Source organism: Dendrobates tinctorius, unplaced genomic scaffold (genome assembly GCF_039654945.1).
Source record: "Dendrobates tinctorius isolate UK_male_01 unplaced genomic scaffold, ASM3965494v1 ptg000165l, whole genome shotgun sequence".
NCBI classification, from domain to species: Eukaryota; Metazoa; Chordata; class Amphibia; order Anura; family Dendrobatidae; genus Dendrobates; species Dendrobates tinctorius.
Window position 1 is genome coordinate 4474212 of NW_027361832.1, and position 25671 is coordinate 4499882.

The 25671-nt window shown below is 45.2% G+C and overlaps 1 long non-coding RNA gene across 1 annotated transcript in view; it reads right to left on the reverse strand.

Annotated features, from left to right (window-relative positions):
* LOC141053104 (uncharacterized) overlaps positions 1 to 25671 on the reverse strand; it is a 52139-nt gene that overhangs the window by 19138 nt on the left and 7330 nt on the right. Inside the window, exon 2 of the long non-coding RNA XR_012220971.1 lies at positions 13254 to 13400. This is a non-coding gene — a long non-coding RNA (uncharacterized lncRNA). The remainder of the gene's footprint in view (positions 1 to 13253; positions 13401 to 25671) is intronic.

Sequence of the window (25671 nt, forward strand, 5' to 3'; positions counted from 1 at the left end):
GTCGGCGACTTTTGAAATTTTTCGACCCGTTTCGCTCAACTCTAGTGGTGGCCCTTCATCCACACATTGATTGACCTAGCTATGTGGCATGGCGCATTGTCCTGCTGGAAAAAACAGTCCTCAGAGTTGTGGAACATTGCCTGAGCAGAAGGAATCAACTGTTTTTCCAGGATAACCTTGTATGCGGCTTGATTCATACGTCCTTCACAAAGATTAACCTGCTTAATTCCAGCCTTGCTGAAGCATCCCCAGATAATTGCCAATCCTCCACCAAATTTTACAGTGAGTGTAAGACACTGTGGCTTGTATGCCTCTCCAGGTCTCCACCTGACCATTAGACGACCAGGTGTTGGGCAAAGCTGAAAATTAGACTCTTCAGAGAAGATTACATTACTCCAGTCCTCTATGGTCCAGTCCTTATGGTCTTGGGCAAACTTTAGCCTGGCTCTCCTTTGCTTCTCATTGATGAAAGGCTTTTTTCCAGCTTTACATGACTTGAGCCCTGCCTCTAGGAGCCTGTTACGAACTGTTCTTGCCATGCACTTCACCCCAGCTGCCATTTGCCATTCCTTTTGTAGATCACTTGATGTCATCCTGCGGTTGCTGAGTGACTTTTGAATAAGATGACGGTCATCCCGGTCCGTGGAGAGTCATTTTTACCCTCTGCCGGTCTGTAGTTTTGTTGTCCCCAATGTCTGCTGCTTGACCTTGTTGTAATAGACTGCCGTCTTAGAAATTTTATGGATGGAGGCAACATGACGCTCACTGTATCCCTCTGCTAGAAAAGCTAGAATTGAGCCCTTTTCTTTCTAACTCAAGACTTTTCTTTTCAACTCCTTTGGCATGGTTAAAAGTTATTTTTTCATTACTATTACTTTTGGGATATTACTAGCACTTGTTTTGCCATCCAGCTTGTCCTATTGCAAGAGAATTTTGAACACCACAGCAGGGTTTTTATACTCTCCTTCGTTAAATAAGATTTTTGATTTTTATAAAAACTGTGCAGTGGTCTCTTAGTTTTTGCCAGAGCTGTATGTATATATATATATATATATATATATTTTAGAGATTCACTCGTTTGTAGACAGCTGGTAGCGTTCACACAGGCATGTAGTTCTCAGGAGAAGGACTTGCAACCTTGAGATTGTTGATTTTTTAAACAATTTTGGTTCTCATGCCCTCAGACAGTTCTCTTTTCCTCTTTCTTTTCTCCATGGTTAGTGTGGCACACACAGACACACAATACAAAGATTGAGTCAACTTCTCCCCATTTTATCTGATTTCAAGTGTGATTTTTCAGATTGCCAACAAATGTTACTTGCCACAGATGAGTTTGAAAGAGCACCACATGCTTGAGATAAAGTTGTTTTCCCAAAATTTTGTAAAGGTGCTAACATTTTGGTCTTGTTTTGTTCCAATACAAAGGAAATGTGTAATTGCAATAATTTTCTGGGAAAAATACTTAATTTTCTGGAACAATTTCAAGGGTGCCAACACTTTTTGCTATGACTGTATATGGAATCAAGAGGGTGCAAATGCATTAAAAAACTGGTAAATGAATAGGGAGTCCACAGTTGTATTTTTCTGGCAAATATGTAATTTAGGAAACCATGTGACTTCTTTGTAATGACGACCACATCATAAAAAGATTTTAAGTTTATTGAACCCCCATAGAATTCCTCTCGGGATCAAGAAACTGCACTTCCGGTGGTGTTGCTTGGATTTTACCTCTCAAGTCCTGCAAATTTGGCATGTCTTCTAATGTTTCCATAACCATGTTTCCATAATCCGTATTTAAGAGCCATCATTTGTCCAATGAGATTAGTCATTATCTATAGACCATACCTTCTAGGATGAGAGTATTATCTCTGTTAATATTGCTTTTTAAGTATTTGTTGGTTTTTTTTTGTTTGTTTCTTGCAATTATGGATTTTTTTTACAGCTACTTTATTTTTTTTTCTCAAGTATAGATCTTTTTTATTATTATTTTTTCAGGACTTTCAGCATGAAAATTTCAAGGGATCTTAAATAATGTAGGCCACTAAATAACAATGTCCACCTCATGCCGGTCACAAAGCTGCTAGCCAGCCTCTGTATGACAGAAAATTTGCATAATTGTTTGTTAACCTTCCTTAACAAATGCTTGTAATTCCTGTCACATCCATGCGAGCTGAACATTCCCAGTTTGATTTAAGGAGCCAAAAAGTTTCCTTTTCTTTTTTCTTGTTCTTCTTTTGGAGATTAGTAATTGTGCTACTATATACTCCAGTGAATGTGGGGCAGTGTTCAATTACGGGGAAAAAAAGAGCAAAACGCTGTGACTCCAACTACAGAGATGGATGTTTCTCCATAAAAATGAAATAATAAAACTTCACATTCCCTGTTACATCCAATTACACGGGGCAGGATGGCAAAATAATGTCCTGTGTAATCAACAGCTGCAGCCCAAAAAAATCACATGTGAAAAAGTTGTAATGAAAATTTGACACAGAAAATAAGGCTTCAGACTAATGTGATATAATAAGGATGAGACAACATGGCGACTTTGGTCGTGCGGCCATAGCTTACTAGTGTCTCTGCTACATTGCGGCATGATAAAACTAAATGGAGTCGTAATGCACCCCCAAAGTACCACGACAAGCAAGTAACACAAAATTCAACCAGGTCCAATTTTTTGCAACTTGCTTGTCTCGGTACCTTCAGGGTAGCAATGTGACCCTATTCACCTGTATTGCACAGCGATGCAGCAGCGGCACTTTGGCTGTGAAACCTGATATAATCCTTTTTATGTGATATCAGTATGTGCATTATCCCAGTTTTTTAAATCACTAGGTACATTATTTCTGTTCTGTGATGTTACTAGCACTAGGTGCGTTTTCTCTCTTCTGTGATGTCACTAGGTGCGTTTTCTCTCTTCTGTGATGTCACTAGGTGCGTTATCTCTGTTCTGTGATGTCACTAGGTGCGTTATCTCTGTTCTGTGATGTCACTAGGTACATTATTTCTGTTCAGTGATGTCACTAGGTACATTATCTCTGTTCTGTGATGTCACTAGGTACATTATTTCTGTTCAGTGATGTCACTAGGTACATTATCTCTGTTCTGTGATGTCACTAGGTGCGTTATCTCCGTTCTGTGATGTCACTAGGTGTGTTATCTCCGTTCTGTGATGTCACTAGGTGCGTTATCTCCGTTCTGTGATGTCACTAGGTACATTATTTCTGTTCAGTGATGTCACTAGGTACATTATCTCTGTTCTGTGATGTCACTAGGTGCGTTATCTCCGTTCTGTGATGTCACTAGGTGCGTTATCTCCGTTCTGTGATGTCACTAGGTGTGTTATCTCCGTTCTGTGATGTCACTAGGTGCATTATCTTTGTTCTGTGAAATTACTAAGGTGTTATCTCTTTTCTGTGTTGTCACTAGATGCATTATCCGCTTTGTTATATCTCTACGTGTGTTATCTCTGTTTTATGATCTCACTAGGTGTGTTTGTAAGGTAACAAGCAGGAACGCGGGATACAGTGACGAGACGCAGGCAGAGCAGGGGTTAACAGGTTTATTTACAGGGGAATACTCCACGCAGGGAGGTAAAGGGTTAAACAGCCTGTATGGAAAAGGATGTAGGAAGACAAACAGTACATTAAATCAAAGGATATTCTTAAGGTGAAGAACAACTGTTCATAATAATGGCGGTTCAATAGCACGGATGTCAGGAAGTCCTTAAACTGCAGCTCCTACTGCGAACTCAATAGCGCCGACAACGGCTGGCGCAGTGTCCTTTTTAATGGGGTCCAGCAAGTAAACAATAACCCATCTTCTGGTAACAGTGGTCGGTCTCCAGTACCTTCCACTGCTCCTAGTCCATGTACTGCAGATGCCTACAAGGGTACAAGCCACGGTACTGTCTAAGACCGACATGTCTCCTGCACAACTCTCCTCACAGTCTCAGTCAAACGAGCCCAAAGTGCCTGACGGTAATGCGGGTCAAGGTCTTGTACGAGCCCAATGTGGCTCGGCAGGTGTTTACTGGCACAGTCAGGGTGCAAGTGTCTGCCTTGTCCCCAGTCACTCTTATGGGGCACGTGTGTTGTACTCACAGACACGGAGCGCTCTGAGTCTTGCTTACTGGTAGTCACCGGAACACACTGCACGTCCCTCTCGCTCTCTGTTCCAGGCTGCTGGCGGCGGGAAATGACGGTTGCTGTTTTACAGGGCACTGGTACTCCCCGGACAAAGCACTTCTCTCTCTCTGACTGTGGCATGACCCGCTCTGCTCTGTTCTGCACCCGGCTACTCTCTTGGCAGCGGTCTCGCTCTAGATCTTCGAACCCTGCCGCAATGCTGGTACCCGGTGGGGGAATGGGCAGCCTAACACACCACTCACCACTCTGCGCACTCCTCTGCGTTCGCACCAAAACCTCGTCCTTCGCACGCTTTTCCTTTTTATATCACGGCTGCTTTGCGCGCTTTCTACCTGTTTCTCCCTGACTCTCAGGGTCTGCAGGAAGGTACCTCCCACTCAGGCTTCCCTCAGGCTGCATGGGAAGGTCCATAGCTGTCCCCCGGGAACAGAGGATGCAGCCTTTATAGTTCCGAACCCAACATGCAGGTACCCGCGGTCCGGTCAACCTCCTTACATGTTGTCTCTGTTTTGTGATATGACTAGGTATGTTCTCTCTGTTCCGTGATATCACTAGGTGTGTTCTCTCTGGTCTGTGATATCATTAGGTGCATTGTCTCTTTTGTGATATCACTAGGTGCATTATCTCCATTTTGTAATATCACTAGAACCACTATCTCTGTTTTGTGATATCAGTAGGTTTGTTCTCTCTGTTCTGTGATATCACTATGTGCATTCACTTAGGATAGTGTAGCAACTCACTCGGAAAAATAGGTAGCATGCTTAAAACTGCAACTCATCCTGCCAGTTCCTGTACAGACTAGAGATCCTGATACTGAAGTCCAAAGTATTTCCGGTGTGAGCAGATATAGCCCTAAACCCAGACTAGATGATGGCAACTCAGACCTATGCTGCCTGGGACGCCATCGAACGCTTAACTACTGAAGAACTGGAGGGTGGAGCAGAGTGCAAATTACCTACAGAGGGGAAAGTGTGCTGAAATATAAAGAGATCCCAGAGTGAAACAAACCACAAAATAAAGGATTAAGTACATGCTGTTAGAGAATATGTCGCCTGCTTCCTAAAAAGAAACATAAGATAGGTGGAGGGTAAAAGAACATACACAGCAGAGAGATAAGCCCTAGCTGGTCTTTCAACTACAGCAGTATGCCTGGACATCCAAATGAGACTATGGACACCCAACTGAGACTATCACCAACAGGAAATACAGCAGGGAGATAGTATACAAAGCCACACCCAAAAGTTGATAGGGCAGACAAATGAGTAAATGAAAACACCTTTTACCCTAAAAAGACTGAAGCAAGGACAATAGAAACTAAATGCCAAGCTAAAAGGTGTATCTGCTGTGGCTCTGTGGACAGAGAAGCTGCCTGCAAAGCACAGGCTCAAGGGTTCGAACCCAGACGCATGATATGTTTTTTGTTCTGTGATATCATTAAGTGCATTATCTCTGTTCTGTGATATCACTATGCGCGTTCTCTCTGCTGTGTGATATCACTATGTAAGTTACCACAATTCTGTGATATTACTAGGTGCGTCATGTCTGTTCTGTGATCTCACTATATACGTTATGTCTGTTTTGTGATATTACTGTGAGCATTACCTCTGTTCTGTGATATCACTATGTGTATTATCTCAGTTATCCCTATGTGCATTATCTCTGTTCTGTGATATCACTATGTACGTTGCACCTCTGTTCTGTGATATCACCATGAGTGTTCACTGTGTATTATCTCTGTACTGTCATATGACAATGCATGTTATCTCAGGGCCAGGATAAGGCATTTTGGTGCCCTGGCCAGATGTAGTCAATGGAGCCCCCTCCTTCCCACTCAGTAAAGAAATGGGTCAGAGAGTAAGGTAATAGGACTCCTATAGTGTTCCCACTGATGACCACTTCCACTAGGATTGCCACATTTTTCTACCAAAAAATACCAGTAAAATGAAAAAGGGGTACAATTTGGGGATGTAACCTAACAGATATTGGAATGACTCATTGTTTGCAGACTGCTCACAGTAACTTTACACTATACCAGTTGATAAAATTAATTCCTAACATCATACATTTTAAATGTCAAATTCACAGCTAAAACTAATATGGATCTAAAGGGAACCTGTCGGCACAGTTTTGTAATGTAAAAACATGGCTATGATGATGCTGTAATACTGATTACATTGGTTGTGGTTCTTTAATCACCATTTGAAGTTTTCTGCTTATTAGACTTCGATGCACAGAGGACGCACTGTGCACTGGTTCTTCTCCTCCCTGTCTGTGGATCCCCGGCCTCCAGTATGCAAATGATCGTCCTCTGTTTGATATCTCAGCAGTGACCTGTCATTCTCCGACCGAAGGCAGTGGAGGGGCCAGGGAATCACAGACACATACATACCCCTGTTACGTAATATTAACACCAAAGGTCATGTTAATGGTGGATTATTCTTTTATTGTAACCAGCATTTTAATTCTGTGGCTAACTTTAAAAGGGTTGTCCAGTACTTTAATACTGATGATCTATCTTTAGGACAGGTCATCAATACTAGATCGGTGGGGGTGCAACACCCAACAACCCCCACTGATCGTCTGTTCCTGGTGCCGTCGGCGACCAGAAGTGATCAGTTGAGGAGCTGCACAGTACAGTTCCATCATCTGCATAGTCGCCATGGCTGGGTACCACCTCTATTCAAATGAGACAACTATGCAGTTAACAGAGCTGTCCTGTTCCGCTACACAACTAAGGACATTTGGCCGGCACTGGGAACAGCTGATTGGCAGGTTGTCAGGTAGCACACCCCAACCGATCTGGTATTGATGACCTTTCCCAAAAATAGGTCATCAATATAAAAATACCGGACAATTCTTTTAAGCTCAATCTGCTCACCAAATTCTCATGCCTTATGAGAGGTCTAAGTTATCAGTCTGGACAGTGCCAGAATCTACATAAGTCTACGTGAAATGTGAAGATGATATCCACAATAGCATTACTCTTTTTTCCCCTTGCACTTTCCATATTTCTATGAGAACATTTATTATATAACCTTTTAAACAGAACCTCTTTGTGCTGTGTAAAGATTACCAATAAGTGCATGCATGCTGATTCCAAACTGTGTTAATTACTTGCTTCCCCCCATCGTTAAGTTAATGTAAATATCCCCATGCTTTCCATTAAGACAAAATCCATTACTGGAACCTTGAGCTGTGAAAACATCGTCGCGAACATAATGTCCAGATTCTCCATATTGGGTCCGTGGGCGTTCTGCAGATGAATGACGTTATTTTAGGGGAATACAAGTTCACAAATCAGAATCTAACATTAGATGATTTGTTATCTTTTTTTTAACTCATCTGTACAACCAGACGCTGCATAGATTACATCATGTATCTGGGCCATCATTTTCGCTCTGTACATTTTGACACCAGACTTGTAAATTATGTAGGAAGCTTGGAAATATTAATTATTTTTTCTTGACCTCTTCTTGTTAAGAAAAGTGCAGTTTTTACCAATTGATGTACTGGTATTTTGGTCCAATAAGACAGATAGGACCATGAAAATTCCCCTAGCTCTCTTACAAAAAAATTGTAGGGTAATGAAATAGGTTACAGTGTCCAGACCGTGACAAGTTTGGCAACATCATTATATACAATGGTGACATGGAAAATACTCCATGGGTGGTAAAACTTAAAGCTTACTGATATTCAGGGCTTAGGCAAACTCTCATGGTGCCCAAGGAAGGAATTTTTGAATGAGCCATTCTTCCCTGACTCCTGACGTGCAATATGACAGCTGCCATTTACTTAGTTGCCCCATGCTCCCCACTAATCCATAGCATTATTATTTACAAATCTCATTTACCACCATCCACCAATATATCACAACCTTAAATGCATCTGCCTAATGTTTTGTAGGTCCACATCTGTGCAGCTAACAACATTCAGATTGAGGCTTGGACTACTTAAGACCTCTGAGGTTTTGCATTGGTATCTAGTACCATTGTCATGGACGTTTTATATTAAGGCCTCAATGGATTAGACTTTTTTTTCTAGCAGATACATAATCGGAATGAGAACTGGGGATTTGGAAGTTAAGTCATCGCCTTGAATTCTTTGCCATTGTTCCACACCTGTCCTGGGTCTGAGCTTTTGTCCCCTCATTCCGGTCTACTAAACTTTCTTGTGCTCCACTTCGGCTTTGCAAGTAGCCTGGCGGGCTCCCATGTGACTAATAAAGTACAAAACTGGGCAAAAGCCCAAGCCAGCTTACCATACTGTCACAGGTGCTCGGAACTCCGTTCAGACCCAACGTGGAGGTAACAAGAAGCAGAAAGATTGACGTTCCAGCTCCATAAAAACAATTTTTTTTATTAAAAAAAATATTAAAATATAATAGATTGGCAGAAAAATCCTCCAATATAGTGAGTGTACTGCTGGTATAACGGCAACGCGTTTCGATCACAGGTGGATCTTTTTCATAGCTTCATGTGTGCTTCATTTGATCAACTACCTAGGCCTATAAAAGAGAACCCAAAAAGAGAACATCAAAAGTACAAAGTAATGTACAACAGTGACTAAAAGGTTAGTCTAAGACCACACAAGGCAAATACATATATAGATCCAATAGAATATATACAATATTGGCTCACAAATGCCCCTCCATATGATGGATATAGCAGGGTACAGTGGATTGACCAAGCACAAATAGATTACTATATTAGAGATGGTAGCCCTCTATGCGAACACCTATTGCTGGAATGAAAAGCTATCTATGCTGTGAAAGTACCTGGAGGCTCATAATATGGAGATAAGGTAGATGTGGATAATATACATATCAAAAGGACTCACACAATGGTACAGTGGGGCAAAAAAGTATTTAGTCAGTCAGCAATAGTGCAAGTTCCACCACTTAAAAAGATGAGAGGCGTCTGTAATTTACATCATAGGTAGACCTCAACTATGGGAGACAAACTGAGAAAAAAAATCCAGAAAATCACATTGTCTGTTTTTTTTTCATTTTATTTGCATATTATGGTGGAAAATAAGTATTTGGTCAGAAACAAAATTTCATCTCAATACTTTGTGATATATCCTTTGTTGGCAATGACAGAGGTCAAACGTTTTCTGTAAGTCTTCACAAGGTTGCCACACACTGTTGTTGGTATGTTGGCCCATTCCTCCATGCAGATCTCCTCTAGAGCAGTGATGTTTTTGGCTTTTCGCTTGGCAACACTGACTTTCAACTCCCTCCAAAGGTTTTCTATAGGGGTGAGATCTGGAGACTGGCTAGGCCACTCCAGGACCTTGAAATGCTTCTTACGAAGCCACTCCTTCGTTGCCCTGGCGGTGTGCTTTGGATCATTGTCATGTTGAAAGACCCAGCCACGTTTCATCTTCAATGCCCTTGCTGATGGAAGGAGGTTTTCACTCAAAATCTCACGATACATGGCCCCATTCATTCTTTCATGTACCCGGATCAGTCGTCCTGGCCCCTTTGCAGAGAAACAGCCCCAAAGCATGATGTTTCCACCACCATGCTTTACAGTAGGTATGGTGTTTGATGGATGCAACTCAGTATTCTTTTTCCTCCAAACATGACAAGTTGTGTTTCTACCAAACAGTTCCAGTTTGGTTTCATCAGACCATAGGACATTCTCCCAAAACTCCTCTGGATCATCCAAATGCTCTCTAGCAAACTTCAGATGGGCCCGGACATGTACAGGCTTAAGCAGTGGGACACGTCTGGCACTGCAGGATCTGAGTCCATGGTGGCGTAGTGTGTTACTTATGGTAGGCCTTGTTACATTGGTCCCAGCTCTCTGCAGTTCATTCACTAGGTCCCCCCGCGTGGTTCTGGGATTTTTGCTCACCGTTCTTGTGATCATTCTGACCCCACGGGGTGGGATTTTGCGTGGAGCACCAGATCGAGGGAGATTATCAGTGGTCTTGTATGTCTTCCATTTTCTAATTATTGCTCCCACAGTTGATTTCTTCACTCCAAGCTGGTTGGCTATTGCAGATTCAGTCTTCCCAGCCTGGTGCAGGGCTACAATTTTGTTTCTGGTGTCCTTTGACAGCTCTTTGGTCTTCACCATAGTGGAGTTTGGAGTCAGACTGTTTGAGGGTGTGCACAGGTGTCTTTTTATACTGATAACAAGTTTAAACAGGTGCCATTACTACAGGGAATGAGTGGAGGAAAGAGGAGAATCTTAAAGAAGAAGTTATAGGTCTGTGAGAGCCAGAAATCTTGATTGCTTGTTTCCGACCAAATACTTATTTTCCACCATAATATGCAAATAAAATGAAAAAAAACAGACAATGTGATTTTCTGGATTTTTTTTTCTCAGTTTGTCTCCCATAGTTGAGGTCTACCTATGATGTAAATTACAGACGCCTCTCATCTTTTTAAGTGGTGGAACTTGCACTATTGTTGACTGACTAAATACTTTTTTGCCCCACTGTATATCTGGTAGTCACAGAAAAAATACACATAACAAGGGCTCTAATCATAATCATAGTAACATAGTTTTGAAGGCTGAAGGAAGACCTTATGTCCATCTAGTTCAGCCTATTTTTAGTGCAGCTGTGCTGCATTGTTGATCCTGGGGAAGGCAAAAAACCCATAGAGTAGAAGCCAATTTTCTCCATAGGGAAAAAAATTCCTTCCCCTAAGCTGGGTCAACCATCTACCTATAATACTATGTTATTCGTAACCTTCTATACTGTTACTCACAAGAAAAGCATCCATTCCTTTCTTAAATTCATTCAGTGAGTTGGCCATCACCACTTCCTCAGGAAGAGAATTCCAGAGCCTCACTGCTCTTACCGTGAAGAACCCTCTTCTATGCTGGTGCAGAAATTGTCTTTCCTCCAAACGAAGAGAATGCCCCCTTGTTCTTGTCACAGTCCTTGGTACAAACAGTTCATTGGAGAGATCTCTGTATTGCCCTCTGATATACTTGTACATATATATTAGGTCTTCCCTAAGTCTTCTCTTTTCTAGAGTAAATAGACCTAATTCTGATAACCTTTCTGGGTATTGTAGTGAACCAACTCCATTTATCATTTTAGTAGCCCGCCTTTGAACCCTTTCAAGTTCAGTAATGTCTTTCTTGAGCACCGGCGTCCAAAATTGCACACAATACTCCAAGTGTGGTCTGACGAGTGATTTGTACAGAGGGAGAATTATGTTTTCATCTCGTGTCCCCAGACCTCTTCTAATGCATCCCATGACGCTATTTGCTTTGGTGGCAGCTGCCTGACACTGGCCACTCCAATTTAGCTTCTTATTGACTAAGATGCCTAAGTCTTTTTCCATGTGTGATTTCCTCAGCAGTTTCCCTTTTAGTAAGTAATTGTAGCATCTGTTTCTCCTTCCCATGTGCATAACCTTAGACTTATCTGTGTTAAACCGCATTTGCCATTTTTCAGCCCAATTCTCCTATTCACTCAAATCTGTCTGTAGTTGCAAACTGTCCTCCTTTGTGTTAGCTCCCTTACATAGTTTTGTATCATCTGCAAATACTGATATTTTACTGTGTAAGCCATCCACTAGATCATTAATAATATATTAAATAGTAGGGGGCCCAATACAGAATCACATGGTTGTCCTCAGAGCAATGTATAGTTAGCAGTGTAGATAAATGTACCTGAGATACATATGATGCAGGTCTTGTTCCAAAACACGTGTCTGGGGTGTGCGCCGCACTTGATCCATGGACCACATAGGTAATCCATCTAACTCTGTCTGTTTGTGTCTTTTGCTTTATAATGGGTATAACAAATAGAATTATTGTATTACAGATGGTATTTTCTATGCGAACACCTACTGCTGGAATGAAAAGCTATCTATGCTGTGAAAGTACCAGAAGGCTCCCAATATGGAGATAAGGTAAATGTGGATTATATACATATCAAAAGGAATCACACAATGGTATACCTGGTAGTCACAGAAAAAATACACACCCCAAGGGCTCTAATCATAATCACATGGTTGTACTCAGAGCAATGTATAGTTGGCAGTGTAGATAAATATACCTGAGATACATATAATGCAGGACATGTTCCAAAACATGCGTCGGGGGTGTGCGCCGCACTTGATCCATGGACCACATATGTAATCCATATAACACTGTCTGTTTGTCTCCTTTGTCTGCTTTAAAATGGGTATACTAACCACTTCTTTTGCATCTCTTACACCCATTGGGCACCTAGATATCTCCTCTGCATCATATGTATCCATCATATTGAGGGCATTTGTGAGCCAAAATTGTATATATTCGATTTGATCTAAATATGGATTTTACTTGTGTGGTCCTAGACTAACCTTTTAATCACTGTTATACATTGCTTAGTTCTTTATGTACTGTAAGTGCGGACACTCTTTTTCTTTAGTGCCACCATAAACCATTGTTTGTCTAATAAAGGTTTTTCATTCCTCAAACCTATGCTCCAGATTTTTTTTTACCATATGTTCGGTGTTCTCCTTTTGGGTTCTCTGTCTTATTCCGAATGGTCTGCCATTTATTTTGTTAGAAAATACATGTCACCTCTCCTCTACATTTGTTCATCTAATCCCTTTAAGTTGATGTATATGATTTGCTGCGTTCAGTGCTTTTTCTAGGCCTATAAAAGAACACTAAATCTCGAAAACACCAATATTATGGTCAAAAACTGGAATTGTAGTCCTAGAAGTATTGGGGAACAAAATGAAAATGCCCTACAAGAATAGGGAGTAGATGACCCCAAAATGAGACGATAATAATGAAGACCTATTTGTATAAAAAGTTTCACATTTTATTATATACATCTGAATAAGCAAAGTACAATTTATGAAATAAAATTCATCTGATAGTAGGTCAATGGTGAGGACACAAAATGAAAAGCATACAGGAACACAATATACAGTATAATCAACAAGTAACAGGGTAGCAAAAATTAGATCAGACGTGGTTATATACAGTACTGTTCAAAGTAGAAGACTCCACAATTTATAAGTTTCAGGGAGGCAAGTATATTTATAGGATATGACCTCAAAATGGTCCCCATATAATGGCACAATGCTTTTATGACTAATACAACCCATGAAGCACAGTGTATAAGGCCTACTAAGATACATACCTGTGTCTTGGTATTAAATCTCTTAGTTTGTCGGTGCATCACGATCTGCTTCTGGTCTTCCAGTACCTCTGCTACCTGTCTGTGGTCTCCAGGAAGTCTCCTGTCTGCCTGCAGCTTCCAGTACCCCTGCTGCCTTTTTGCAGTCTCCTGGAAATGAATTAATTAATATAAATTAGAGAATACTATTGCCATGAAGGAGGTAGAAGGAGGTACTTAGTCTGCAAAAGTATTTAAAGGAAACCCATGATCAGATCCATGCTGCCCAAACCTCAGGCAGCATGGATCTGTTTATGGCTGCACAATTGCAGCAAGGTATATTTTTCACTGAACCACTTGAGAGTTTTAAAGAAAGTATAGTTGGAAGATCCAGCCGAGGACCATAGTTGGAGATGAGACTAGTCCTGGGCTGCCCACAGCCGACGTCTCCCACTGCCACTGCAGAGCATTTATGGGTCTTTATGTACACACGAGAAAGATACCTATAAGTCACCTGGAGTGGTGCAGGCAGAAGTCGCCCAGGGGCGGCACTGCACTAGTCTTGTGTCTGGTGGTGATCCCCAGCTTGATTTTCTAACTATATTTTAAAATGTGAGCGCTATCTAGAGAAAAATATGCGACATGGCTGCAATTATGCAGCCAGGCAGTGATTCATGCCCCCCGCCGTGTGGGCAGCATGAGTCAAATAACTGATTCCTTTTAAGCAGGTGGCACAAGGAAAGGTAATGTCCACATGAATTCTAGGATCCAAGGTTTCTAAGTAGAATTTTGTCAATAGCATTACACTGCTTCCGCCAACTTGTCTCCCCCCCCACAGTGCATCATGTATCCTGCAACTCTTCAACAGATAAGTAATGCACCCACTGTCCACATAAAGTGAAGGAGAATGCGACTTGTGAGACCAGATCACCTTATTACTCCAGGGTCAAGTTCTGATGCTTACATGCACATTTTCGTGTTCTATAAGGGAGCAGGAGTAAGCATAAGTACTCTGACCAGGATGCAGCCCACCCACACAGCAATCGGCAATGCTCTGTGTGTTCTATCACCTTCCTATCATAGGCTTGTGCTAGAGTGGCTCTTTTGTTGGACAGGACCAGCCGTTTAGTGTTTGCTCCCCAAATGCCCCAGAAAACCCTTTTTTACCCATGACTTTGCCGATAGTTTAACACGTTACCCTTCCTTTGATCACTTTGGTAGATACTAACCCCACAAGAGCTATTGACCCAATCATAATACCATCACAATTAGGCCCTTGACAAAGTCCCTTGCACATTTTTTTTCGACTTCAAAACCTGACTGCCCCCTTGCTAAATAATATCCATTGTCACAGGATACTCAGATATTTATTCCTCCTGGTATTAATGCATGGCCGTGAGGCTTTCACTCATGGCATTGCAAAAATTGTAAGCAAGGAGATCTATCAAATGACTGTTTAATGAAGATGAAATAAAAGTTGAAGTTTTAATTTGTGGTGCTGGAATTCCTTCATCTCATGAAAAAAAAATACACAAAGTATTTCCTGGTAATGGGAATTGGCATTGTTATGAGGCTTGAAAGGAATGTTGCCTTTAGTGGCAAGGCAAAAGAATTCACGTTCACACATACAAAATACATAGCAATAGCAATACATGCATAGCAAACAATAATGACATTTTCTTCATTAAATTCTATATCTTTCCACATTAGTGACAAATTCTTCTGCACTGTCATAGTGCTCGAAATATGTAAAGTCCTTGTACTGAAGCTATTCATGTGACTGGAGTGGAGGTAAATATTAAAGTATTCACCACATGAAAGGAAAGAGTTATCAGAGAATGGCCTATTGTTTAAGTCATGTTTTTATGATAAATGTATTTTAAAAGGAATCTGTCACCCTTTTTTTGGACTATGAGCTGCCGGCACCAACATCAGGGGTTTATCTACAGCATTCTGTAATGCTGTAGATAAGCCCCAGATATAATCTGAAAGAGAAGAAAAAGGAGTTAGGGTACCATTACACATAACGATGTCCCAGCGATCCCACCCATGATCCGACGTGGATGGGATCGCTGGGACATTGTTAGCTGATCGCTGGTGAGCTGTCACATAGACAGACCCTCCAGCGATCAGGACCAGCGAGCACGCTGGTTACCAACGTAAACATCGGGTTTCTAAGGGCTGCGGGGCCCTTAGAAACCCAACGTTTACCCTAGATACCAGTGTGCACTGCAGGCAGGGCGGGAGGTGGAGGCAGAGCGGCGCTGGCCAGCGAGAGACCAGCGATGAAAAAATGGCCCAGGACGATCCAGCACGATCAGCGATACCCGGCAGGGGGGGTCGATCGCTGCTGGATGTCACACACAGCATCTCGCTGGAGACATCACTGATGTGTCACAAAATCAGTGATCTCGCCAGCAAGATCGCTGTGTGTAACGGGCCCTTAAGATTATACTCACTGGGGGGTCCGGTCTTGGTCCGAGGGGTGTTGCGGTCCGGCGCCTCCCATCTTCATACGATGCCGTCCTCTTCTTTCCTTCCTGTCATGGCTCTGGCGCAGGCGCACTGCTCTGCCCTGTTGATGGCAGAGCAAAATACTGCAGTGCACAGGCGCTGGGGACCTCTCCCGGCGCCTGCGCACTGCAGGACTTTGCTCTGCCCTCAACAGGGCAGAGCAGTGCGCCGGAGCCACGACAGGAAGGAAAGAAGAGGACGGCATCGTATGAAGATGGGAGGCGCCGGATCGGACCGCGACACCCATCGGACCGGACCCGGGGTGAGTATAATATAACTCTTTTTCCTTCTCTTTCAGGTTACATCGGGGGCTTATCTACAACATTACAGAATGCTGTAGATAAGCCCCTGATGGCGGAGCCGGCAGCTTATAGTCCAAAAAAAGGTGACAGATTCCCTTTAAGCATTATTTTATAAAATGATCTGTGTTAAAAAAAAAACAACTAAATCTTGAAATCTTGCAATTTTCAAACAGACCACTAGGCCTTATACCTGACTGATACTTAATGTTCTTTCATGAAAGCCACATGGACATTGAAGTATATACTGAGCATACTGTGATTAGGGAGAGGAGGTGAGCTGCAACATTGCCTATTATGAATGGTGGATCCTCGTCTACTGTACATACATTGGTTACCTTTCATTGTCATCCTGTCTGTGATGATAATGAAACTGCTGAAATGTCTTCTGTACAGACCAGGAAGTGTGAGTCTAGTGGCCAGACTTCTCATTGGTTTTTTTTAAATAGACACTGACATAAAAACATTTTCAAAAAATTGTAAAAAGAAAATATTGCAAAAAAAATAACTTTTACATAAAACAAGATTTAAATAATGGGTGATTTTTCTGATGATGCATTCCCTTATATTACTCTCTGTAGCCTAATTAATTAAATTACATTTATGTGGACCCTGCATTCAGCAGCTAATCTCTCTGCTTCCTGGACTTCTGGTCATATAACTTAAAGCGAACCTGTCAGCAGAATATTACTAAGTAACCTACAGACACTGTCAGGTTGGCAATGTTCAACTGATTAAAATGATACTTGGGGTGAAGAAATCAGTCTTCTGGTTCTTGTGTAATCAGTGTTAGAGGTTTTCAATTAATGATATGCAGTGTATTGGGGCCTGACTGTAGGCAGAGTCTTATCTTCCTGCTCTAAGCCAGAGAAACCAAGGAAAGACCTATCTTCAGACCGCCTAAAGCACCAACAGTCTGTCTCTGTCTCTATGACAAGGAACACATTTGTGGCTCGGGGCAGCCTGTGGACAAGGCATCTTATTGGCTTCTCTGGCTTAAAGCAGGAAGATAAGACTCTGCCTACAGTCCCGCCCTAATACACTGCATATCATTAACTGAAAACCTCCAACACTGATTACACAAGAACCACAAGACGGATTTGTTCACCTCAAGTATCATTTTAATCAGTTTAACAGCACCAACCTGACAGTTTTTGTAATTTACTTAGCAAAATCCTGCGGACAGGTTCACTTTAAAGGAAGAAGGGATTAGGCTGGTTTCACATTCGCGCTTTTTAAGCGCACGCACGGCCGGGGGTAGCTCCGCCCCCGATCCGGCTCTCTGCCCGGCGTGCCCGCCCCTTCCTTGTAGCGCCGCCTCCTAGCGCACAGCGGCGCCTGCGATCGGCGCACCCTATCTTTAGCATAGGGTGCGCAGATCGTGCGCAGGCCGTGCGCTAGTTGCGCTTTGACCTGCGCTGCGCACTTTTGACGGTGCGCCGTGCGCGCCAAAATCCGAAAAGTTTGATTTTGGCGCGAATGTGAAACCAGCCTTAGTGAGTAACATGAACTAAATTGAAATTGAAATTAAACACAGGAATAAATAAAATAGGAATAAATGAAAATAATAAATAATGTCCTTGTGTCAATCTTTATTACAACTACATTTAGGCAACTATTACTTTCACCCTGACATTTTATGTAAAAAGACTATAACAATAATTATATACACTAAAAAGGACCATTCCCTCCAAAATGAAAGCACGCTCCCATTCTAGCCCTGAAAATTGGCTATACACTTGTCATGTAAAATCACCCAACCTGGTGCCCCCCATTTGCTTCCTGCTTCCTCCTCTGCGGAGATCGGAGTTACGTTATGGTCCTTCTGCATTCAAGACTGCAGTAGCTTAAGGGGCAGTGGTAAAACTTAACCAAATCTCTGCTGCACAGATCAGGCAAGGTTGGCGTGGTCCAGACCATGCCTAATATAACACACAGTGTTTCATTCTCCTTGGTCCACAGCACTTTGCTGTGCTCCACATCTGATTTTGCAGGTTTCCCCGAGTTGATCATCTCCCTAGACCTAATTAAAGCCTAATGTCACACACACCTGTGTATTGGGAGTAAGACTCCTATTCCTATGTTTGTGTGCTCCTCCATCTGTGCTTGGTGTGTTTTGTGTTTGGGCTTGCATTTATCACTGCTGGGTTCCACTTCTTCCATTCTGCTGCTCCTGAGATTCCTTGTGAGTACGGTAATTACAATCCTTGTTACCCATGTGCCTTCCTGCTTGCTGTATCAAAGCCCACCCGGACCTAAAGCCTAGATGATCCACCTCACCTCGTGAGCCTAACACCTGACCACTGTTACTAATCACTGCTTGACTGTAGATCACCTGCCTATCTTTCCTATACTATCCTATTGGTTTCTAGCAGCTTGTTATTGTCATTGCCTGCATTCTTCCAACTATTCCTCTTTCACATACAGTGTGGGAAATAAGTATTTGATCCCTTGCTGACTTTGTAAATTTGCCCACAGACAAAGACATGAACAGTCTATAATTTTAAGGGTAGGTTAATCTTAACATTGCGAGATAGAATATCAAAAATAAAATCGGGGGAGGGGGGGTGACAGGTTCCCTTCAAAGAGTACCTGTCATCACAGTTTTGTAAAGACATGACTATAATGGTGCTGTAATACTGATTACATTGATACATTTGAAGACATCCACTTTGTTGTTCTTCTGTAATCACCATTTGAAGTTTTCTGCTAATCAGATTTCGGTGCACAGGGGCCGGACTGTGCACTGGGTCTTCCCCTCTTTGTCTGTGATTCCCTGGCTCCTCTACCTGCCTCTGTTCTGGGAATGACAGGCCAGCGCTGTAACAACCCTGCTGGCATCACTACATGGCCTCCCATCCCCCGCACATCAACTTACTTTCTGCTTCAAGCCATGCTGTGAATACTGTCTGTTGCCAGCCCTGTGCTCCATGTGCTATGCCTCGTGTTCTCCTGCTTGCTCTCCATGTTTACTGACTGTGTGTATAGGGGGGCGGCGCCTGAACTCTCTGGTTCTTATGCAGTCAGGGTGCACCTGGGTAATCTGTCCCTGACCAATCACCTGGAGCCCTTGACTATTTAGTTTCACCACTCCCACTGAAACATTGCCTGTGCAATGTCTAAACTCAGCTCCTTGCTGCTGAGCCAGCCAGGCCCTGTCTTGCCTTCTCTGAAGGCTCTTACTGCGTACTCTTGTGTCTTGGTACCTTGCCTAGCATTTCTCTGTCCGCCTGCCAGGAGGCAGAATATCCTGGCCCTTGAGTCTTGGTCCTTGTGTCTTTGTGTCTCTGTCCGAACTCAGTCTTACCTTTGTCTATCAGTCTCCCTTTCCCCTTGTCTGTGGCTCCCTTCCTTGCTGTGTCTTTCCTTGTGTCCTCCCTGTCTGTGCATCTGCACTCTCGCAGCTCTGTCTGCACTGCTCTTGCTGCCACTGCAGAACCTCTTGCTGCAGCTTCTCTCCACAGACCTTGTGGTTCTGCTTTGCTCCAGTCCTGCGGCCGCTGCAGAACCTCTTGCTGCAGCTTCTCTCCACAGACCTTGTGGTTCTGCTTTGCTCCATTCCTGCTGCCGCTGCGGAACCTCTTGATGCAGCGTCTCTCCACAGACCTTGTGGTTCAGCTTTGCTCCATTCCTGCTGCCACTGCAGAACCTCTTGCTGCAGCTTCTCTCCACAGACCTTGTGGTTCAGCTTTGCTCCATTCCTGCTGCTGCAGAACCCCTTGCTGCAGCTTCTCTCCACAGACCTTGTGGTTCTGCTTTGCTCCAGTCCTGCTGCTGCAGAACCCCTTGCTGCAGCTTCTCTCCACAGACCTTGTGGTTCTGCTTTGCTCCAGTCCTGCTGCCGCTGCAGAACCTCTTGCTGCAGCTTCTCTCCACAGACCTTGTGGTTCTGCTTTGCTCCATTCCTGCTGCGGAACCTCTTGATACAGCTTCTCTCCACAGACCTTGTGGTTCAGCTTTGCTTCATTCCTGCTGCCACTGCAGAACCTCTTGCTGCAGCTTCTCTCCACAGACCTTGTGGTTCAGCTTTGCTCCATTCCTGCTGCTGCAGAACCCCTTGCTGCAGCTTCTCTCCACAGACCTTGTGGTTCTGCTTTGCTCCAGTCCTGCTGCTGCAGAACCCCTTGCTGCAGCTTCTCTCCACAGACCTTGTGGTTCTGCTTTGCTCCAGTCCTGCTGCCGCTGCAGAACCTCTTGCTGCAGCTTCTCTCCACAGACCTTGTGGTTCTGCTTTGCTCCATTCCTGCTGCGGAACCTCTTGATACAGCTTCTCTCCACAGACCTTGTGGTTCAGCTTTGCTCTACTCCTGCTGCCGCTGCAGAACCTATTTGTGCAGCTTCTCTCTCCACTCCTTCCTTCACCTGCACCTCCTGTGTGAACAGGTCCAAACCTGTTCCTTCTTATTTCACTCTTGCCTGCCTGCATCCATACCTGCACCTCCTGTGTGAACAGGTCCAAACCTGTTCCTTCATATTCCACGCCTGCCTGCATCCATACCTGCACCTCCTGTGTGAACAGGTCCAAACCCGCTCCTTCATATTCCACTCCTGCCTGCCTGCATCCATACCTGCTGTGTGAACAGGTCCCTACCTGTTCCTTCTCAAGCCGTGCCCGCCTGTCCTGTGTCTCAAGCCGTGCCCGCCTGTCCTGTGTCTCAAGCCGTGCCCGCCTGTCCTGTGTCTCAAGCCGTGCCCGCCTGTCCTGTGTCTCAAGCCGTGCCCGCCTGTCCTGTGTCTCAAGCCGTGCCCGCCTGTCCTGTGTCTCAAGCCGTGCCTGTTTGCCCAGTGTCTCCAAGCCACGCCTGCTTGCCCTGTATCTGTCGTACCTTCTTGCCCTGTGTCTCAGTCTGCCTGTCAGTCACATCTGTCCAAGTAACTTGTCTCCAAGTGGGATCAGCAGCCACAGCCAGACACCACCCTGGAGTGGCACCTGACAGCTATCTGCCGCACAAGCCTGACCTCACCATCAGAGGCTCCAGTGAAGACCAAGGTAGCTGTCGCAGTCACGCCCCTTCCAGGGTAGTCTGGTCTGTGGCACAGTGGGGCCACAACCCCCGGCTTGCGCCATTCAGCCAAGGCGCGAGCGTGACAGTTTGCACAGGCCATGGTCCCCGCTGAGTCCCATGTCCTTCCGCTCACTGAGCGTCATGAACTCTCTCCCTGCCAGTGTGAGCCACCGGAAGAGTTTGTTCCAATTGTGGAGACTTCTGAACCACTCATAGTCTCCAAGGCCATCTATGAGCAGCTCCTGGCCTACGAAGAGCACGACACAGCAGATCCGCCTAGGTTCTATGGGGACCCCAAAGAGTGCCAAGGGTTCCTGAAAAAGTGCCTACACTACATCCTGCAGAATGCAGTTTGTTTCCCCTCTGACCGGGTCAAGGTGGCATATATCATGTCCTACCTAGCTGGTGATGCCTTGAATTGGATCTGTCCCCTTTGGGAAGCAGGGGACCCTGTCGTCATGAGCCTGGGGGCCTTCCTGGTGGCCTTCCGTAAGGTTTTCGACATGCCTCGTCCAGCTGCTCTTGAGATGTCTTCCCCTTCAAGCTTCCAGATACAGACCAGACAAGAGGTACCTATGGGTGAATCCTCTCATCCGTCTGTGACCGTCCCTGACACTCCTGTTCCTCAGCCTGCTAAGGCGGCCTCCCGTGTAAGGTCCAAGAGGTCTAAGAAAAAGCAGCTGGCAAGCTTACAGCCGCAATCTGGTCTCATGAAGGAACATCCCGACGGTCTCTGTCCTGTGAAGCCAATGACTATTTCTCTGCCTTCTGGGAGCTTTGGTGTGTATAAACCGCCAGCTATACGGAGTCAGTGTGTCGTCTCTGATACAGCTCCCGAAGCCGACGTGGGCGTTGTCTCGAGGTGGCCGAGCCCTGTTGGAAAACAGTCTAGTCCTGCAAGGACAACTACAGCTCCAGGTCGGAGCTTTATACATGAAGTTCATCTTCCATCTACTGACTGGTATGCCCATGGGTCATTCTGAACCAGAGATCCTGATGCCCATTTATGTTTGGAGACCCAGCAAGGCACCACACTTGAAACAACCAAGGGACAAGAGGTGTCTGGTCCCCTTGCGTCGCATTCAGTCAGCAAGCTCGTCTTCTTCGCCTGGTTTGCTAGTCGCCAAGTCAAGGTGTGAGGATGCCTCTGAAGAGGGGGAGGCGGTCTCAGTCTCCTCACACATCCCCAGCGACTATACCAGTGTTCTGCTCCCAAGAGCACCCCTGCCTCTTGATTGTCTTCCCCAGGATAAAGGGCTGAAGATGGATCCAGAGTGTATGCCTTCAGCTCCCCTGTGGCCTAGGGGTGAAGGTCCCAAGACAGAGCTTCACTCATCCTCTAACCAGGAGGATGTGGTCCAGTTTTTTCAGGGTAACAGGCTGAAATGGCTCCCTGTATGTATGCCTCCAGCTTCCATTTGGCAGGTGGGTGAAGAGGTTGGAACAGTGACCTACGTATCTCCGTTTCTCACCAACCGTAAGGAGGAGGTCCAATTTTTCTGGCATATCGGGCTGAAGTTGGACTCGGTGAAGGTGTCTTCTGTTTCTAGCTGGCCAGCTGATGTACGGGTCAAGTCTGAAGCTTCCAGGTCCCTGCCTTTTTCCAATTTGGAGGAAGAAGTCTTTGTACCCTCTGTGTTGGAAACTGACTCCCTTGGGCACCAAGAAACCGGGCAATCTGGAATTCCTGATGGCACACATACTCCACCCTACCTTAAAGATGTTGTGTCAGCCTGGACTGTGTGTGGTTCCATACTCCTTCTTCAGGTCATTCTGGCAGGCTTGAGGAAGAGGGGCCGTAAAGGGGGGGGTACTGTAACAACCCTGCTGGCATCACTACATGGCCTCCCATCCCCCGCACATCAACTTACTTTCTGCTTCAAGCCATGCTGTGAATACTGTCTGTTGCCAGCCCTGTGCTCCATGTGCTATGCCTCGTGTTCTCCTGCTTGCTCTCCATGTTTACTGACTGTGTGTATAGGGGGGCGGCGCCTGAACTCTCTGGTTCTTATGCAGTCAGGGTGCACCTGGGTAATCTGTCCCTGACCAATCACCTGGAGCCCTTGACTATTTAGTTTCACCACTCCCACTGAAACATTGCCTGTGCAATGTCTAAACTCAGTTAGCTCCTTGCTGCTGAGCCAGCCAGGCCCTGTCTTGCCTTCTCTGAAGGCTCTTACTGCGTACTCTTGTGTCTTGGTACCTTGCCTAGCATTTCTCTGTCCGCCTGCCAGGAGGCAGAATATCCTGGCCCTTGAGTCTTGGTCCTTGTGTCTTTGTGTCTCTGTCCGAACTCAGTCTTACCTTTGTCTATCAGTCTCCCTTTCCCCTTGTCTGTGGCTCCCTTCCTTGCTGTGTCTTTCCTTGTGTCCTCCCTGTCTGTGCATCTGCACTCTCGCAGCTCTGTCTGCACTGCTCTTGCTGCCACTGCAGAACCTCTTGCTGCAGCTTCTCTCCACAGACCTTGTGGTTCTGCTTTGCTCCAGTCCTGCGGCCGCTGCAGAACCTCTTGCTGCAGCTTCTCTCCACAGACCTTGTGGTTCTGCTTTGCTCCATTCCTGCTGCCGCTGCGGAACCTCTTGATGCAGCGTCTCTCCACAGACCTTGTGGTTCAGCTTTGCTCCATTCCTGCTGCCACTGCAGAACCTCTTGCTGCAGCTTCTCTCCACAGACCTTGTGGTTCAGCTTTGCTCCATTCCTGCTGCTGCAGAACCCCTTGCTGCAGCTTCTCTCCACAGACCTTGTGGTTCTGCTTTGCTCCAGTCCTGCTGCTGCAGAATCCCTTGCTGCAGCTTCTCTCCACAGACCTTGTGGTTCTGCTTTTCTCCAGTCCTGCTGCCGCTGCAGAACCTCTTGCTGCAGCTTCTCTCCACAGACCTTGTGGTTCTGCTTTGCTCCATTCCTGCTGCGGAACCTCTTGATACAGCTTCTCTCCACAGACCTTGTGGTTCAGCTTTGCTCTACTCCTGCTGCCGCTGCAGAACCTATTTGTGCAGCTTCTCTCTCCACTCCTGCCTTCATCTGCACCTCCTGTGTGAACAGGTCCAAACCTGTTCCTTCTTATTTCACTCTTGCCTGCCTGCATCCATACCTGCACCTCCTGTGTGAACAGGTCCAAACCTGTTCCTTCATATTCCACGCCTGCCTGCATCCATACCTGCACCTCCTGTGTGAACAGGTCCAAACCCGTTCCTTCATATTCCACTCCTGCCTGCCTGCATCCATACCTGCTGTGTGAACAGGTCCCTACCTGTTCCTTCTCAAGCCGTGCCCGCCTGTCCTGTGTCTCAAGCCGTGCCCGCCTGTCCTGTGTCTCAAGCCGTGCCTGTTTGCCCAGTGTCTCCAAGCCACGCCTGCTTGCCCTGTATCTGTCGTACCTTCTTGCCCTGTGTCTCAGTCTGCCTGTCAGTCACATCTGTCCAAGTAACTTGTCTCCAAGTGGGATCAGCAGCCACAGCCAGACACCACCCTGGAGTGGCACCCGACAGCTATCTGCCGCACAAGCCTGACCTCACCATCAGAGGCTCCAGTGAAGACCAAGGTAGCTGTCGCAGTCACGCCCCTTCCAGGGTAGTCTGGTCTGTGGCACAGTGGGGCTACAACCCCCGGCTCACGCCATTCAGCCAAGGCGCGAGCGTGACAAGCGCTGAGATTTCAAACAAAGACCAGAGGCATGTAGAGGGGCCAGGGAATCGCAGACATGGGGGAGGAGACCCAGTGCATAGTCCGGCCCCTGTGCACTGAAATTTAATAAGAAAACTTCAAATGGGAATTACGGAAGAACAACAAAGTGGATTTCTTCAGCAAAGGTATCAATGTTGTCTATATTACAGTGCTATTGCAGCCATGTCGATACTTTACATTACAAAATCGTGCTGACAGATTCTCTTTCAGGAGACCACACTTTGCTCACATTTTGGCATCAGGTGTGTAGCTAGTCACCTTTATTGCTCCCAGAGCGGTGACAGGACTTTAATATACCATAATAGTGTTCTAAAATAGTGCCCTGGGGCAACCATACTACCCCCATATTATGTACAGACAAAATGAGTGATAATGTTATGGTAATATTATAGTGGTATATTGGTCCATCAGAACATAAATGATGGCTTCATGTTTACTTTTGTACTAGCTGAAGAGCCCGACGCTGCCCGAGCATAGTAACTAACTGTGGTTAGTTATAACAAATTATAATTATCCTCCATCCCATAGTCCCGTGCCCATATACCCATCATACATATCCACCATCCCATAGGCCAGTGCCCATATACCCATCATACATATCCTCCATCCCATAGGCCCGTGCCCATATACCCATCACACATCCTCCATCCCATAGTCGAGTGCCCATATATCCATCACACATCCTTCATCTCATAGTCCCATGCCCATATACCCATCATACATCCCATAGTCCCGTGCCCATATACCCATCATACATATCCGCCATCCCATAGTCGAGTGCCCATATACCCATCACACATCCTTCATCTCATAGTCCTATGCCCATATACCCATCACACATCCTCCATCCCATAGTCCCGTGCCAATATACCCGTCATACATATCCACCATCCCATAGGCCCGTGCCCATATACCCATCATACATATCCTCCATCCCAT